This window comes from Somniosus microcephalus, chromosome 14, assembly GCF_052327205.1.
Source record: "Somniosus microcephalus isolate GS21.2 chromosome 14, FLI_Smic_1.0, whole genome shotgun sequence".
NCBI classification, from domain to species: Eukaryota; Metazoa; Chordata; class Chondrichthyes; order Squaliformes; family Somniosidae; genus Somniosus; species Somniosus microcephalus.
In genome coordinates this window covers 75,482,766-75,501,328 of record NC_141000.1, presented here as the reverse complement: position 1 = coordinate 75,501,328, position 18,563 = coordinate 75,482,766, and the positions used below count along the sequence as shown (strand labels likewise).

General features: G+C 44.5%; 1 protein-coding gene across 1 annotated transcript in view; it reads left to right on the top strand.

The window, feature by feature from the left end:
* slc35a5 (solute carrier family 35 member A5) overlaps window positions 1–2,248 on the top strand; it is a 41,624-nt gene extending 39,376 nt beyond the window's left edge. The window contains exon 10 of the mRNA XM_086006699.1: window positions 789–2,248. The gene's annotated coding sequence lies outside the window, so the exon portion shown is untranslated. The remainder of the gene's footprint in view (window positions 1–788) is intronic.
* The last annotated feature ends 16,315 nt before the right edge of the window (window positions 2,249–18,563 follow it).

Genomic DNA, 18,563 nt, shown 5'->3' with positions numbered 1-18,563 from the left:
TTAAAAGGCTGACCCGCCTCCTGGCAGCAAGTTGGCTGCCCACAACACCCCCTCCCCTGGCCCCTGTCCTGCCTCTGTTAAAATCAGAAGTAGGTGGGTTGGGGTCGGGATTCCGTTTTTTTAGCACTTTAACCTCCCACACGACTCCAACCCATCCATTTTTGGGGGTTAAAATTCCCTCCTGCAGCGTCTAAACCAGGAAGTGTAAGTTAGAATATTTAATTCAATGTAAAATCATGTACAGAAAGTGAAATAAAGTGAAGGAAAGAAATATAGGATTAAGAGAGAGAGATAGACAGAGAAAACATTTTAAAAATTATTTTAAGTTTTTAAAAATATCCAACCATGATTAAAATCTGAAGGAATGAGACTCCACACTTGTAAAAGTAATTTTTCAATGCTAGAGAGGTTGTTTGGCAGTAGTAAGATTTATCACTCCGTTAAAAATTCACTTACACGTGAATGCACAAGCTTTAACTTCTGGCGTATTTAGTGGGTAAGTACCGCAACTTCCCGCCCTTCGTGTATTTGAATGCCGAGTCTCTCGGCGAGATACTGTTTGAGCGAAACTTGTGGAGGAGCAGAGCATCTCGGGCAGCAACTTCCTGATTTCCGTGTGGGTGCAGGAAGATGCTGTCCGATTTACCCCGATAGCCTCACCATTATTCTTAACTCAAAATCCGGGCCATTATATATCCGCTATTTGTACCATGGTTCTTACTCTATCATAAGAAGGTGATCACATTTCCTGTTATCTCATTGTAACAATCATTTGAACTCTATCTAAGGTCTAAACAAATCACGAAAAAGTGACTGAACTGCACCTGGAGAACAAATACTTTTTCTGGCACTTTGAAATAACATTGAAAAAAATATACTCGATTGTGCAAATATACTGTTGGAAAACCGTCCTGTGGAGTAGTTTAATGCCCATTGCAAGGGACTCTTATGTTCTTGGTCTTTCCTGTCTTTGTTTGTATAGTTGATAGAACTGTCCTCAATTGTAAAGGCTAATACTATTAATTCTTTGTGAAGTAATAAATCAGGAGATACGATCTTTGAATTCATTAGAAGAATGCAATTTTTGCTCAGTTGTTAATGAAATGTGCCGCTGTATTGAGTAGTTACAGAATGTTTTTATGTTAAATATTAACTCGGGATTACATTGAGGATGTAAAGAAGAACAATTAAAAGTACTTGGATTTAATAAGTACATGCAAACTGGATTCAAAGATTAAATGCTTTTTAATTTTAAATTAGTAAACTTGATGAAGAAAAGGCACAGTGCTTTATGAGTATCTTGTTGTAAAAGCTTTTGGTTAATGTACTTATTAGCAATTATTAGCAGATACTATATAAAATTGTATTTGTAGTGCTTATATGTATGAGAAACTTAATTGAAAGATTTCTGTGAACAGTTCTTATTCACATATTTAATAAGTGTCCACCTACTTCTATCATATGAATCAAACAAATTTATGTTACAAATATAAAAACAGAAAATGCTGACAGTACATAGCAGGTCTGTCAGCTTCTGAATAGAGAGCAGATAAGTTATTATGTTGGATGTAAACCCTTTGTATACATTGATGCAAATTACTTTCTTGGACTGACAAAAATATGTGTATGTCAGCGTTAGTGTAGAACAACAGGTCAAGAGTTGGGAATCTTTACTCCTGTAACATGCAGGCAATGAATAGCCTGTAATTGGATTTCTTTTATGCTGGAAAGAGGCTAAAACTGGTGCACAATGAGCACCTCACGTTGCACAGATGTACTGTACTGAGTTTCCAGATGAGAGAGAAATTACAGAAATTGCTGAACTATAAACAAGGAAACTAATTCCATAACTGTATAATTAACACCGCTTTGGAGGGAGCGTTCACCCTGGGCTTTTCTAGTTCCATGCAGTGACACCTGTACAAATGCATATGATGGTACATTTGGTGTGCACTTCCTGTTTGTTATTTCAGTCATCGCATTTACAGCATGAAATAGCAGATTAGGAACTATAAGCCTTTTACACAGGAACAAATCAACAGGCAACAGTCTACAAACTAAGAAGATAACCAGGAAAAGAAAGTGAAATGCAGACAATGAAATTGTTCTGAATTTTGTTTTTCAAAACCTTTTAGCAACCATTTCTTCTTTCCAACAAATTTAAATAGGCAGGGTTCAAAATAAGGTTTCTAAGGTAAAAATGTTTTTTAAATGACTTCATAATAAAATGATTAAAAATACATATAAAGTGTCTTCTATATCTTTGAACACCTTCATTAGTGTTTTTACTTGGAGGTCTCTGCCTCTTTCAAAAGCCTGGACTTGGAATTGATATTTTTCCCATCTACAACCCGACTTCACAGAGTCATGTGGCACTACCACTCTGCGATGTGGGTAGATTAAGAAAAGATCTAGCAGCTCAAAACTGGACATCCATGAGGTGCTGTGGGCCATCCACAGCAGCAGAATTGTATACCACCACAATCTGTAGCCTCATGGCCTGGCATTCCCCTCATTCTTCCATTACCATCAAGCCAGATGACCAACCCTTGTTCAATGAGGAGTGTAGGAGCAGCACCAGCCATTCCTGAAAATGGTGAAGTTACAACACAGGATTGCATGCATGCTAAACAGGAAGCAGCATGCTATAGACAGAGTTAAGCGATCCCACAACCAACGGATGAGGTGAAAGCTCTGCAGTCCTGCCACGCCCAGTTGCGAATGGTGGTGGACAATTCAGAAACTAACAGGAGGAGGAGGCTGCTTGGGCATCTTCATCCTCAACTAGTAGGACTTTATGGCGGAGCCAGCATGAGTACAAAAGACAAGGCTGAAGCATTTGCAACCATCTTCAGCCACAAGAGCTGAGTGGATGATCTTCATTGGCAGCAAATTAAGGCTGGGCCCAGATACACCAGATCCCAGCCTTGCGCATTGCAGTTTCCAGGATTGCCATGTTAGGATTACATAGGATATATGGCCCAACCAGTCCATGCTGGTGTTTATGCTCCACTCGAGCCTCCTCCCGTCGGGTGGGGGGTGGGATGGCGGTTGAGTCATTGGTGTAATGGGACAGAGGGCTGGAAGACTCCATACTCCAGGAGTTCATACTTTACTGGCCCTTGGACCAGGTAAAAGGTTGGCAAGGAATAGAAGGATAGATTTTGATTTTCCATGAGATTCTCACCACCCAGAGCTCTTGGAAACCCAGGAACTTCAAGTGACACTGCAAATTGTCTCCGGTTTGATGGGACTTCAACAAAACTCACCGAAAGATTTGTTGGGTGTGAATTGTAATATTGTCTAAAATCCAGTAGGTGGCACAAAGTGATGTTTCTAAAGAGGCTTAATTTACTCAATGTAGCAAACCAATCCAAACTCTTCTGTAATGCATTCGTCGGGATAGATATCGGAATGCATTTCATCCTTTGTTCGGGCATAAAACCAATTTCTGCGCCAACGGCACTGCTGCTGCCATATTGGTCCTCGCTGTTTTTAGCCATCCCTGGAAACGGCCTGAAAATAGCATTGGATCAATTTAAAGATGTGTAGAAGTGTTCTGTGATGATTTCAGAATCCTTCTGCATAATACGTGAAAACTAGGTGGAGCATGCACCATGCATATTCTACAGCGGACCAACCAGCGGTCCTTAAAGGGACTGATGGAAGCCACCGAAGAAATAGTAGGTAAGATTTTTCTTACTTCCCCTTTGTATCCCGGAAGGAGCACGAGTGCTCCTCCTGGCTCCACAGCAACACTGTGGGCTGCTGTCAGGCTGTCCGGCACTTTACATCTTTACTTCGCCCCCACCCCCAGGACTTACCTGAGGGTCGCTGCCATAGAATGATACAGCATAGAAACAGATATTAGGTTCGTCAGTTCTGTGCTGGTGAGCCATATGGTCTAGTCGCACTGGCCTGCTCACTCCCCATGCCCTTTAATATTTCTTTTCTCACAAAACAAATTACCTTTTAAAAGAATTTATGGCACCTGCTTCAATGACGGTTAGTGGCAGAGAATTGATCTAACCACCCTCTGTGTAAAGCAAATTTTAGTAACCTCCTTTTGAAGTTCTGCTATTGAAACTTAGTTCAAAACAAATGAATCTATTCGCTAGCCTAAGATTAAATACGGCAATAAAATTGTCAACCAGGTAAACTCTAAAAACACTTTGAACCAGGTACAAGGAACAAACAGTAAAGCCTGGGGGGAGAGGAAGTAACCAAGCTTCACTAATCTGATCTGTCAAACCAGTGGACATTTTCCATAAAGCACACCTTCAACACGGCATTTTCTGAATACCATTTTTCCTGGCTTTAAACCGCTCAGTTAGCTCTCTCACCTCTGAGTCAGAAGGTAAGGGTTCAAATACCTTTTAAGGAGCCTATCATCTAAATTTGTATGCCAGTGTAGTATAGAGAGTATATTGCATTGTTGGTATTTCAGATGACATGTTAAACTGTCACGGTTCAGTGGTTCAGACTGATATTAAAAATACCATTGCATTATCGAAGAATGGGGAGTTCTTCTGGTGTCTTAGGCTACATTCCTCCTTCAGTGACAACCACCAAAACAGATTAACTGGTCATTCATTTTTCTGTTTGTGGAATCTTACTATGTGTTGAATGACTGACAACATTCACTGCAGTTCAAAGTAATTCAATATTAATGCAGCTCTTCCTGTTTTTTTCAACCTATCTCTTTTCATGTTGTTTCTGTCAGGCACTGAAAAGTCCAGTCACTAGTCTTTGCATTAGATGGAGTTAGCAGACAGAAAGGCACTGCATATGTCCATGCCCACCTTTCCCAGAACTCCATGTTTGGATCCCTCCATTCAGGTTTCTACCCTTGCCACACTACCAAAATGGCTCTTATCAAAATCACAAATGACATCCTATGTGACTGTGACATAGGTAAACTATTCCGCCTTGTTCTTCTCGACCTGTCAGCAGCCTTTGACATGGTTGACCACACCATCTTTCTCCAACACCTCTCTGTCGCCCAGCTGGGAGGGACTGCACTCACCTGGTTTCATTCTTGTCTATCCAGTCATAGCCAGAGAATCACCTGCAATGACTTCTCTTCCCGCTCCCGCACAGTTACTTCTGGTGTCCCCCAAGGATCTATCCTTAGCCCCCTCCTGTTTCTCATCAACATGCTGCCCTCGGCGACCTCATCCAAAAACATAATGTCAGGTTCCACATGTACGCTGATGACACCCAGCTCTACCTCACCACCACTTCTCTCAACCCCTTCACTGTCTCTAAATTGTTAGACTGCTTGTCCGACATCCAGTACCGGATGAGCAGAAATTTCCTCCATTTAAATATTGGGAAGACCAAAGCCATTGTCTTCGGTCCCCGCCACAAACTTTGTTCCCTAGGCACTGACTCCATCTCTCTCCCTGGCAACTGTCTGAGGCTGAACCAGACTGTTCGCAACCTTGGTGTCATATTTGACCCCAAGATGAGTGTCTGACCATATATTCGCGCCATCATTAAGATCGTAACCTCTGTAACATCGCCCGACTCCGCCCCTACCTCAGCTCATCTGCTGCTGAAACTCTCATCCATGCCTTTGTTACCTCTAGACTTGACGATTCCAATGCACTCCTGGCCGGCTTCCCATCTTCCACCCTCCATAAACTTAAACTCATCCAAAACTCTGCTGCCCATATTCTAACTCACACCAAGTTCTGTTCACCCATCACCCCTGTGCTCATTGACCTACATTGGCACCCAGTTAAACAACACCTAAATTTTAAAATTCTCATCCTTGTTTTCAAATTCCTCCATGGCCTCGCCCCTCGCTATCTCTGTAACCTCCTCCAGCCCTACAACCATCCGAGATATCTGCACTCCTCCAATTCTGGCCTCTTGCACATCCCCGCTTTTAATCGCTCCAGCATTGGCGGCTGTGCCTTCAGCTGCTGAGGCTCTAAGCTCTGGAATTCCCTCCCTAAACCTCTCCGCCTCTCTACCTCACTTTCATCTTTTAAGATGCTCCTTAAAACCTACCTCTTTGACCAAGCTTTTGGTCATCTGCCCTAATATCTCCTTACATGGCTCTGTGTCAAATTTTGTTTGCTAACACTCCTGTGACGCGCTTTGGGATGTTTTACTACATTAAAGGCGCTATATAAATGCAAGTTGTTGTGTCAAGGGGCAGTGAAGGACATTTTGATTTTCCACTATTATTGGCTGGTTCCGGTGGATATTCTACATTGTGTTCCTGCTAGGGTTGCAAAATTCCGGGAATTTTTAAAAGAGGAAACTTTCCATGGGAATTTTCAGGAATTTATGGGAATTTGGGGAATTTATGGGAATTTTGAGTTTTTTGCACACTGATGGTTTTTGTCTCTGACCCTTATATTATCTTTGTCATCAAAATAGACATACTGTTCCATACAAATAAAAACAGGCTTTCAAAACTTTATTTAGGTTAAATTTTGAACTTTATTGAACCCCCACAAAAAAGACCCATCTAAAATAAAATAAAGAGAGCGTCAGCTTATTTAGCCTGTAATTTGTCCTTATTTTGTCCCTTTGAGTCTTCTACTCATGAGTCTTCTGAGTCTTCTACTCATCATTGCTCCTCCTGATTCTCTGACTCTGGCTCTGATGTGTCCATTTCCTCCTCTGTGTCACTGTCTAGCTGTATGGTGGACACTTCTGTATCTGGCTCAATAAGTTGTAGGTTCACCCAGATAGCCACCAGTTTCTCCACTCTCTTGTTAGTCAGCCTGTTGTGCACCTTTGTATGCGTATTCCTAAAAAGTGACCAGTTTCATTCAGAGGCCGCTGATGAAGGTGGGATTTGGAGTATCACCGATGCAATGGGTGACAGGGCCTCAGATGCACAAAGTCCCTTTCACCAGGTATATGCACTGATATGCTTGCATGATTCCCATATCCCGTCCCCATTCCAAAGACCTTGCTTGGTAGAGAACTTTGCCAGACTTCCCAGAACTTTGCCCACGTCCAGATTGAGGTGGCGTGAGAGGATAGAAATCACACTGTAAGCGCTGTTGATCTGTTCTCCAGAAAGTATTGGTCTCCCAACATGCTTTGGGTGCAGCATGTATGCTGCAGCATGAATCGGCTTGACACAAAATTCTTGACGCGTCTGTATGAATTGAACAATTGCCTTCTCCTCTGCTTTGAGCAGCAGGGATGTGGTTAGGGCAATGCTGATTTGTTCTTTTAAATCAGCAAAAAGCCTGAGAACATCGGACAAGACAGTGTCATCTCCTTCAATCTGAGCAATTGCAGATGCTACTGGTGAGAATAGTTTAAGGCTGCTAACCACTCTCTCCCAAAACATATCATCCAGCAGTATTTTCTTGATGGTGGTTTCCATATCCCCAGACTGGGATATTGCCATTTCTTGCAGGGACTCCTTACCCTCCAGAAGGCTGTTGTACATTATGACAACGCCACCCCGTCTACTGTTGCTGGGCAGCTTCAGTGTGGTGTTTTTGTTCTTTGTCGTTTGCTTGAAGTTGTAGGTTGCTGCAACTACCTGTTTTCCCCTGACATACTTAACAACTTGCTTGGCTCTCTTGTACAGTGTTTCCATGGTTCTCAAACCCATGATGTCCTTGAGGAGCAGGTTGAGCCCATGAGCTGCACACCCAATAGACGTAATATGAGGGTAGGCCTCCTCCACTTGAGCCCAAGCAGCCTTCATATTTGCAGCATTGTCAGTAACTACTGCAAAGACCTTTTGTGATCCAAGATTGTTGATAACCGTTTTCAACTCAGCAGCAATGTATGTGCCTGTGTGTCTGTTGTCCTTCATGTCTGTGCTCTTGAAGAACACTGGGAGAGGAGTGGAGGCAATGTAGTTTATGATGCCCTCCCCTCGTACATTTGACCACCCATCTGAGATAACTGCAACACAGTCTGCCATCTCTATCGTTTCTTTGAGCTTTCCTTGGACTCTGTTATACTCAGCCTCCAGCAAATAAGTAGACAAAGCATGTCTGGTGGGAGAACAGTATGCAGGGCGAATAACATTGAAAAATCTCTTCCAGTACACATTGGCTGTGAGCATGAGGGGTGAGCCTTTCGCATATACAGCTCGAGCAAGGCACTCATCTGCATTCTTCTGGCTATGGTTATCCATTGTATCAAAGAACCTTCCAAGTGGGCCAGGAGTTGCTGATGATAAGGAGCCTGATGCTGAATGTGAACCATCATCTTCTTGAATGGAAGCAGAGGAACTCTGGGCTGACTGCTGTGAGCTTTGAGTGAAGTTGTTGCATTTGGATAAATGCTGCTGCATCTTTGTGGCATTCTTTACATATGGCTTTGTACAGTGTTTGCACATGTACACAGTCTTTCCATCTTTAATGCCTGGGGTAAAATACTTCCACACATCTGACGGTAAACGTGGCATTGTTCTATGCAGAGAAATAAAGGGCATTCATCTCTGTGTCGAACTGCGGTCGATCAGCACGATTGCAACAGGGTGAGTAAATTTTTCCTGATGCTCCATGTGATGGAAGCATGACCTGTGCACACACGACGCTACATCACCAATAGGGAGAGCTAATCACTCATCCACTCATCCAACCTATCAGGACACATTTGTTCACAGTCACACACAAAACTTGTAATTATTAAAACAAGCCAAGTAAGAAGATAAACATATATTGATTAAGAAATTCCTTAATAATTAAGATTCCATCTCTGTTAATAATTTTAAGAGAGGACCTGTGAAAAAAAATGAAAGAAATACGAAAAAAAATCAATATTATGCTAGCATGTGCTTTTTTGGGCAAAATTCCTAAGCTAAACTTCCTGTGGAAAATTTCCGGAAATTTACCGGAAACTTTCCACCCCTTCACAACCCTAGTTCCTGCATTGATTATCTTTCTTCTCTTTCTTTCTCTCTCTAATCCTGGAATCAGTTGAGTATGGTTAAAAACAACTTTTATTTCCTGCTGACCATGCTACAGTTATCGAATAAGCAGACTCTTCCATCAGGGAAGTAGATTTTTATGATGAGGACCAACAACCTAAAAGATAAGAAAATGAACTAGTCTGTAATTAAACTAGTCTGTATCTTTCCTTCTTTATCAAATACCTCTGTAAATATTATTACTAAAATGCTCCTGCTTATATACCATGTCTAAATTCAGGACTTTATAGCTAGATCTTCCCTGCTCCTTCCAGTGATGGTACAGTCTTTGTAGGTTATCCCTCCTTAAAGTTAGCCCTTTCTCTGTTCTTTTTTTAATGTTATATTTATGATATTCATAAATAAAAGAGATTCAACTGCCCAACCACTCAGAATATATTGCAAATTAAACAAGCAATGCAGAATTTCAAGGCAAAGTTTCATTTGTCACACTTGATTCAATATTTGCCCTCTAATTGGTCACCAGAGTCTGACATGTCATCAAATTGGAATTTTATTCTGATTTGGTATTACTATTCCCATTAGGCAGCGGATGGTCAGATTGCACTTGCTGATTGGAGGCAAAGCTTTGAATCAGAGAGTATTTGCATGCATGGAATGCTCCATGATGGACAGCAGTGCAGAGGGCAACAGGCTGTTGAAATGAAACACTGGGTCAAGTCACTGAGCCATGGCCACCATTTTAACTGTCGGGACAACAACCTGTAAATTTGGGTACATATAACTATAAAAGCGCTGTTTGCAAAGAACCCTAAGTACCTGCAAAATATAACAACTACTGCAAGTAATTGTATAGATATATCTCTTTTACATCAATATGAGGCAGTTTCAGTTACACATTACATGAAAGAGCCAGTGTAGCTCAACAATAGAACCCACAGTAACAACAGAAAATGCTGGAAAAACTCAGCAGGCCAGGCAACATCCGTGGAGAGAAAATAGAGTCAACGTTTCGGGTCAAACCCTTTGTCTCAAAACCCGAAACGTTGACTCTATTTTCTCTCCACGGATGTTGCCTGGCCTGCTGAGTTTTTCCAGCATTTTCTGTTGTTATTTCGGATTTCCAGCATCTGCAGTATTTTGCTATCGTAATAGAATCCACAGGCTGACTGCCAAGCATGTTAAAGCGAAAGATGTAAGACCACCTCAAGTAGATAGTCTCACACATTTTGGAGTTAGCAGAATAACTCTAGACCAGGGTGACATGCACAGGCAGTTCACCAGATTCATTTGTGTGCATATATGTGTATAAAAAGTAGAAATAATTTCAAAGTGCTTTATGATCATAACACCCTCTGTAATGTATGTACCTTTAAGGGGGGAACTACTTTTTACAGCTCATGTATACTGTAGTACCGGCAGTGACCACACCTGTATATAACGCTGAGTAGTAATCTGTACAGATCAGTTGCAGTCTGAGCCACGTTGAGTAAACACATATTGTACCGTTCTCCGCAGCCTGTGTCTCATTATACACGGACGTAACATTGGCGACGAGGCAGGTTCGAACCTACCTGCAACTCTGCATCACCTCCCGGGGATTCGTTCCTGGAGATCAGTGGATTGGAGGTCAAGGCCAGAGACTCGGGCGTCGACCACGAGCAACCGCCCAGTCATCCCAGCAGAGACTCGAGAATTGCGGGGGAGGCTGTCGAGAGCCAGGCTTGGCTTTCCAGTCGAGGTGGTCCAGCGAAACGGGCTGGCAACAGGTAGTGCGCAGACCCTTCCCGGACAGCGGCGGGCTAGAGCCCGACCGAGCGGCACAGCAAAGGGCCGAGCACCATCGACGGGGGAGAGAGAGAGAGGGCAGAGCGCACAGGGCGCAGCCGGTGTTCAGGGGCCGAGCAGCATCGGAGAGAGGGAGAGAGAGAAGCGCGCGAAACCTACAGGGCGCCGCCATTGCCACGAGAACCGCCGGGAGCGGCGTCGGCAGCAGCGGGGGAGAAAGGAAAGCGCGGGAGACACCATTTTAAGTCATTGGGAGACGCCGTTTTAAACCACACCCAAAATGCCGAAGAGTGGCAGTATCACCGCATTTGACAATGAAGTCGAAGTTTGGACTACATATGTCGAATGAATAGAGGTGTACTGCGAGGCAAATGAGGTGTCAGATGACAAGAAAGCGTCGGTATTGTTAAATTTAATGGGTGCAAAGACGTATGGTTTATTACAAAATCTAGTAACCCCAACGAAGCCAATGGAAAAGAGTTTTGAAGACATAGTAACGATACTAAAGGAACATTTAAACCCCACACCGCTGCTGATTGCAGAAAGATTCAAGTTTCACAAAAGGAACCAGCATAAGGATGAAAGCAATGCTGATTATTTAACAGAACTGCGCAAACTATCGAAACACTGCCAGTTTGGAGCGGGACTGACAGATGCCTTAAGGGACAAGTTTGTGTGTGGGCTTCAAAGTGAAGGAACCCAGAAATGGCTTTTACCTGAAAAGGACCTTACGCTAGAAAAGGCTTTCAGCATTGCGGTATCATATGAAGCAGCAGCACGAAGCGCTGCAGAGATACAACAGAGACCGCAAGAATATGGCACAAACGAAATGTCATATGGAACAGAGAAGTGCTATCACTGTGGCAGAACAACACACGACCAGAATGATTGCTGGTTCAAAGACAAAGTGTGCAGACAGTGTGGAAAAGTAGGATACATAGCACGAGTCTGCAGGTCAGGAAAGAAAACCAGCAATAAGAAACCTACCAAAGGAAAGTACTAGAAGGTACATAAGATGACGGAGAATAGTTCAGATGAACAAAAGAGTGATAACGACTCCGAAAGTAGGGAACTGAGTTGTCTGAAACTACATAATGTGATCACAACGGAGGATCACCGAACCATTTGGGTCACTCTCAAGATAGCAGGAGTCCAGGTAAAGATGGAATTGGACACAGGATCAGCCCTAACAGTCATAAACCGACGGGACTACGAGCGGCTATTCTCACACATACCCTTGAGAGACACAAAAATTATTTTGAAGACGTATACGGGGCAAAAAGTCTACCCCAAAGGAAAAATAAGGGTGACCGTTATATATAACAGTAAGGAAACACCAAAACTAGACCTGTATGTATTGTAAGATGGAGGACCACCATTACTGGGACGTGAATGGATCCGGAAAATACAACTGGATTGGCATTCCATACAGGCACTGACTGTGGCTGACAAAAAGGATGACGACGTCACACCTGGGCGACTGTCAAAGATCCTAACTGACGCGAAAGAAGTGTTCCAGCAAGGACTCGGAACACTAAAATGCATGACAGCGACGATTAAAATTGAAGAAAACGCAAGCCCAAAATTTTTTAAGGCCAGACCTTATGCGATCCACCCAGCCGGCGAAGCAGAGCTGGAGAGTCTGGAACGTTCAGGTGTACTGTCCAAGGTAGACTGGAGCGAGTGGGCTACACCCATCGTCCTTGTGATGAAAAAGTCGTTGAGCAGCACGCCTGGGGAACCAAAGAAGGTTCGCATCTGTGGGGACTTTAAGGTAACAGTGAACCCGGTCCTTCACACCGTACAATATCCACTTCCGCGGATTGAAGATATTTTCGCCTTGCTATCTGGAGGGAAACGCTTCACTAAGATTGATCTGGCCCAGGCGTATCTGCAAATGGAGGTAGAAGAAGCATCAAAAAAATACCTCACAATCAACACCCATAAAGGTCTCTACCAATACAACCGGTTGGTATTCGGGGTAGCATCAGCTCCGGCTATTTGGCAGAGGGCAATGGAGCAAGACCTGCAAGGGATCCCAGGGACCCAGTGTTATTTGGACGACATCCTGGTCACGGGCGAAAATGACAGTGATCACCTTGCCAACCTGGAGCAGGTGCTCACTAGATTGCAGGAATATGGGCTCCGAGCTAACCGCCCCAAATGCGAGTTTTTTAGAAAACAAATCTCGTATTGTGGCCTCGTTATCGATAAAGAGGGGTTACATAAGCCCCCAGAGAAGATTGAGGCAGTAGTCAAGGCTCCAGCACCGGGAAATGTGTCACAACTGAGGTCGTTCCTCGGGCTGGTAAACTACTACCATAAGTTCTTGCCAAATTTGTCTACAATACTACACCCACTGAACACCCTACTGCAAATTGGGGTGCCATGGAAGTGGAGTGACGAATGTAGACGAGCTTTCCAGAAGAGCAAAACACTAGTCACATCGAAAGAGGTATTGGCCCATTACAACCCAGCATTACCAATTCGGTTGGCATGTGATGCATCACCCTACGGCATTGGAGCGGTGCTGTCGCACAAATTCTCGGACGGCTGAGAGAGGCCAATATCCTTTGCGTCACGATCACTAACCTCAGCCGAGCGTAACTACGCCCAGATTGACAGGGAGGCCCTCAGCCTAGTGTGGGGAGTGAAAAAGTTCAATCACTATCTGCATGGGCAGAAATTCACCTTGCTGACTGATCACCAGCCTCGTGTCTCCATTTTTAATCCGAAGAAGGGCGTTCCGGTGATGACTGCGCAACGACTACAAAGATGGTCACTTTTTCTAGGGGCGCACCACTATGAGATTGAATATAAGGGCACGAAACAGCATGGAAATGCTGATGGGCTATCACACCTGCCACTGCCTACTGCGGAGGAAGCACCAGCAGTGGATCCTGTCGAAATATTCCATTCGACTATAGTTGAATACCTACCGGTAACTAACGCTTGTATCGAAAAGGAAACCCGAAATGACCCGACACTGTCTCGGGTATGTGATTTGACGGTGAAGGGATGGCCAGCACATGGCGACTCACTGTTGCCAGCATTCTCGACAAGGAGAGAACAGCTGTCAGTGTGCCGGGGGACCTTGATGTGTGGACCCCGAGTGGTAATTCCACCCAAGTTAAGGGATAGAGTGCTCAATGAGCTTCATGAGGGTCATCTGGGAGGGGTAAAAATGAAAAGCCTAGCCAGGGCTTATGTGTGGTGGTCGGGAATCGATAAACCAATCGAGGACCTGACCAAGAGCTGCTCAGGATGCCAGAAAGTCCAAAATGCACCACCACAGGCCCCTCTACACCCATGGGAGTGGCCCTCATCTCCATGGCAACGGGTGCATATTAGATTTGCTGGTCCATTCATGGACTCAATGTTTTTAATAGCTGTGGATGCGCACTCGAAATGGCCTGAGGTCATCAAAATGTCCTCCACCACCACGGAGAAAACTATTGCAGTCCTACGGACCATTTTTGCCAGGAATGGCTTGCCAGAACAGATTTGCTCCGACAACGGACCACAGTTTGTGTCTGAAGAGTTCCGGAGGTTCTTGAAAAAGAATGGGGTAAGGCATTACACATCCGCCCCGTATCATCCAGCCACAAATGGATTGGCTGAGAGGTTCGTACAAACCTTTAAGAAGGCAATAAAGGCTATGTACAATGACAACATTCCGCTGCAGCACAAGGTGGACAATTTCCTGTTCGCCTACCGGAATGCGACACATGCAGTCACCAACCAGGCCCCAGCCATGATGTTCTTTCACCGAAGGTTAAGATCTCGCCTGGATTTGCTCAGACCAAACGTACGAAGAGATGTTGAGAGTAAGCAATTCCAGCACATCCATGAGAAGCCAACAAGGAGCTTCAATGTAGGGCAACCAGTCTTGGCCCGCGACTACCGAACAGAAAAATGGCAGCCAGGAACGATATGCACAGGGCAGGGCCCACTAATGTACACAGTGGACGTTGGGGAGAGCATCGTGAGACGCCATGCTGACTAGATCCTAGAGTCACAGGAACAAGTCAACCCCATGCCTCGCCCATACGTACCTGGTGATGAACCCGACGTACAGGTAGCATCTACCCCAGAAACAGTAGCATCGGAAGCTGATGAACCAACCGACGACAGGGGGCCAGAATCGCCTCCGCACCAAGAGCAAGACACTCGGGAAAGGTGCTATCCAGAAAGGATCAGGAAGCCTCCCCAAAGACTGAATTTATAAATAGACTATTTTCAGCTAATGTTGCATGTTAAAAGTGTTAATTGTAATTAGTTTGATATTTAATTGTTAAATGAGTGTTATGGTACTGTTAATCTAAAAGGGGAGGAATTGTAATGTATGTACCTTTAAGGGGGGAACTACTTTTTTTCATAAATATACTCTAAGAATCTGATTTAAAGCACAGAGGATTTGCTTTACGTCTCTTATTCTAGCAAAGCTATTTGTGTATTAGCCAAGCTCAAACTCTTTCAGTGTCTGGATTGATTCCTGTCTGAGTTAAAGAATTGCACTAACTTGAAAAGAGATCTTAAGCCACAAAATGTACTTAGACTAGACTGAATATGAAGGTACTGTAATTATCCAATGAGTAATACGATTCTGCTTCACAGAGAGTGTTCCAATTGGCTGGACGCTGCATGGCATCTTGATTCCAGATACCTTATATAATGGTGAGCTATGGCTGAATTGATTCCAGTGTGGCTTTCTTCATGTTCTCATCCATTTATTGATTTTCTTTCAAATTATAGAAAAGTGTGATTGAAAAGGAAAACATACTTGGCTTGCAGCAGAGGACTAAGAATAGGACAGGTTGACAGAAAGACTCCCATTTTTCAATTAGCCAGTCTGTTGTCAGTACAGTACATGTGGATTTCTGTTGTACATGTTCAATGCTAGTTCTGAAATGTGCTGTTTGGTATCCTTTGTTTCAATGAGGCTTTTATAAGATTGACTCTTATTTACTAGAGAAAATATGCATCTTATATAAGATGAACAGAACTAGCCTTCAATGTATAGTACAGAAAATATGATGGAAAAAGTTGGTGCAGAGCCTCTGAACCAGTTGATGCCACATGTTTCATTGTGAATATTGTAGTACAGTTAGTGTTCAGTGGCTATACAATGGAGTAGATTTTCAACTTGCCACCTTGCTGTTGTGGATCGGCCGCCCATCATAGAAGCCTCCTGATTTTCATTTCCATGGATTTCAATGGAAATAAAAGTAGAGATGTTTCTATAACAGGCAGCTGACACATTTGACTCCCAGGTGGCAAGTTGAAAAATCTACCCCACTGGTTGAAAGATAGGACATCATCAAATCCCAGGGTTCCAACAATAAGGATAACAAATAATATTTTGACACTGGTATTATTTGATGGGTTTGAGAAAGATTCGAATGGCCTATTTTCTTCTAGTTTTCTCAGGTCGGCTCATTAGCATAGTTTCACATAGAGATTCAGCCAGGTCTAGGGAGCTGAAAATTGCATGTGTCATATTTTATGGGATGGGGACAATCAAAAGAGAGTTTCATAACAGTGGGACAAATTTCTGAAAGGTTTTAGAGAACCTCAAAAGAAATTTCAGGCCATTAACAGCTTTTATCAAGGTAGAAGTGGCAGGGCACTAAGAAGAGACAGACAAAAATAAAGGGGGCAGCTATAACTTCAGTGTAAGATCGGCGGAATCCTTGGATATACCCTGTAGACCTTTGCAGATCTTCCACCAAAGTTACGTGGCCAATCGGGAGAAACCCTGAGAAAATTCAGTGTTTTTACCTGGGACGAGACAATATTCTATTGTTTCTGTGAGGTGGGGAAGTGGGAAGATTGATTATTTTCAGTATAGAAACGATTATGAGAAAAACTTACCTTTAAGCTGTCAACACTGATGTTAGTTATCTTTGGATTTTTTTCTGCATCTGTTTTCTCCACTCCCATCTTCTTCCCGAAGGTGCTGACATGTTGCTGCTGTACAGGTGCCAGGTGCCCAAGTGGCTTTTATTCACATGTGCCCCATGACAGTTGGTGATAGAAGTCATTTGACTGCAGGAGGTGTCATAACTGAGCTCAATCCAGCCCTCAACTCAGGTACCTCCATGTGCACATCCAGCAGGGATTGCTGGATAGGGATCAGGAGTAATAAACTGCCCAGGAATGGGGCAAAATTTGCGGTGGGTATGACGGGAACTTGCGATCTGTCAAGTTCCAGCTTGACAGATCATCCACATTGACTCCGCACCAACATTGAAAACCTTATTGCTGGTGCAGAGTTGAGCTAATTGCCCACAAACTGCCCAGCAATTGCGTATGAAAATTTTACGGCAGGTGGAAACAGGCGCAGGGGATACCATCAATAAAAATTCTTCATCTGATGCTTTATTACTGTATTGGAATTTCAAAAAATATTTTTTTTCAATTAGATGGCATCCAGGAGTGCGTCGGCGGGAACTCAGCGGCGGCAGCGGGGCTGTAAAAGGCTCCAGAGACCAGGTAAGGCCTCAGAGCGTCGGCGGGAATTCAGCGGTCAGAGCGTTGGCGGGAACTCAGCGGCGGCAGCGGGGCTATAAAAGGCTCCAGAGACCAGGTAAGGCCTCAGTGCGTCGGCGGGAACTCAGTGGCGGCAGCGGGGCTATAAAAGGCTCCAGAGACCAGGTAAGGCCTCAGAGTGTCGGCGGGAACTCAGCGGCAGCAGCGGGGCTATAAAAGGCTCCAGAGACCAGGTAAGGCCTCAGTGCGTCGGCGGGAACTCAGCGGCGGCAGCGGGGCTATGAAAGGCTCCAGAGACCAGGTAAGGCCTCAGTGCGTCGGCGGGAATTCAGCGGCGGCAGCGGGGCTATAAAAGGCTCCAGAGACCAGGTAAGGCCTCAGTGCGTCGGCGGAAACTCAGCGGCGGCAGCGGGGCTATTAAAGGCTCCAGAGGCCAGGTAAGGCCTCAGAGCGTTGGCGGGAATTCAGCGGCGGCAGCGGGGCTATTAAAGGCTCCAGAGGCCAGGTAAGGCCTCAGTGCGTCGGCGGGAATTCAGCGGGGCTATAAAAGGCTCCAGAGACCAGGTAAGGCCTCAGTGCGTCGGCGGGAACTCATCGGCGGCAGCGGGGCTATTAAAGGTTCCAGAGACCAGGTAAGGCCTCAGAGCGTTGGCGGGAATTCAGCGGCGGCAGCGGGGCTATTAAAGGCTCCAGAGACCAGGTAAGGCCTCAGAGCGTCGGCGGGAATTCAGCGGTCAGTGCGTCGGCGGGAACTCAGCGGCAGCAGCGGGGCTATAAAAGGCCCCAGAGATCAGGTAGGTGTACCAGTCTCCGAACTCGGAACTCGGAGGGAAGGAAAGAGGTAAAAAGTAATCCAAGTGTGACGTCACCAGAAAGCGGGTAAGTGATTGGTTGGTAAGTATTTCTCCCTTTTTAAGCTTAAATCTCTTTGGTTTATAGTTTCTAAGATGTGATATTCATGATCTAGAATTGGGGCACAGTGTATTTAAGAATAATATCAATAAATTTAATTAATTACATAGAATGGGAGATCAGGTGATGTGTTGCTGCTGCAATATGTGGGAGCTGGTGGACACCATTGATGCTCACGGTGATCACATTTGCAGTAAGTGTTGGCTGCTCGAGGAATTCCGGCTCCTTGTTGAAGAGCTGGAGTCCGAGCTTCAAACATTGAGACACATCAGGGAGGGGGAGAGTTACCTGGACTCTGTGTATCACGAGGTATTCACACCAATTAGATTAATTAATTCAGATGTAGTCCGTAGCCAAGGTCAGGATGGTGTGACTAGAAGTGAGGCAGGTACAGGGATCCAGGAGGTAGTGTTGGAGGAGCCGCAGCCCTTGCACTTGTCCAACAGGTTCGAGGCTCTTACTCCCTGTGAGGATGGGAACAGGGACTGCGGGGAGGATGAGCAAC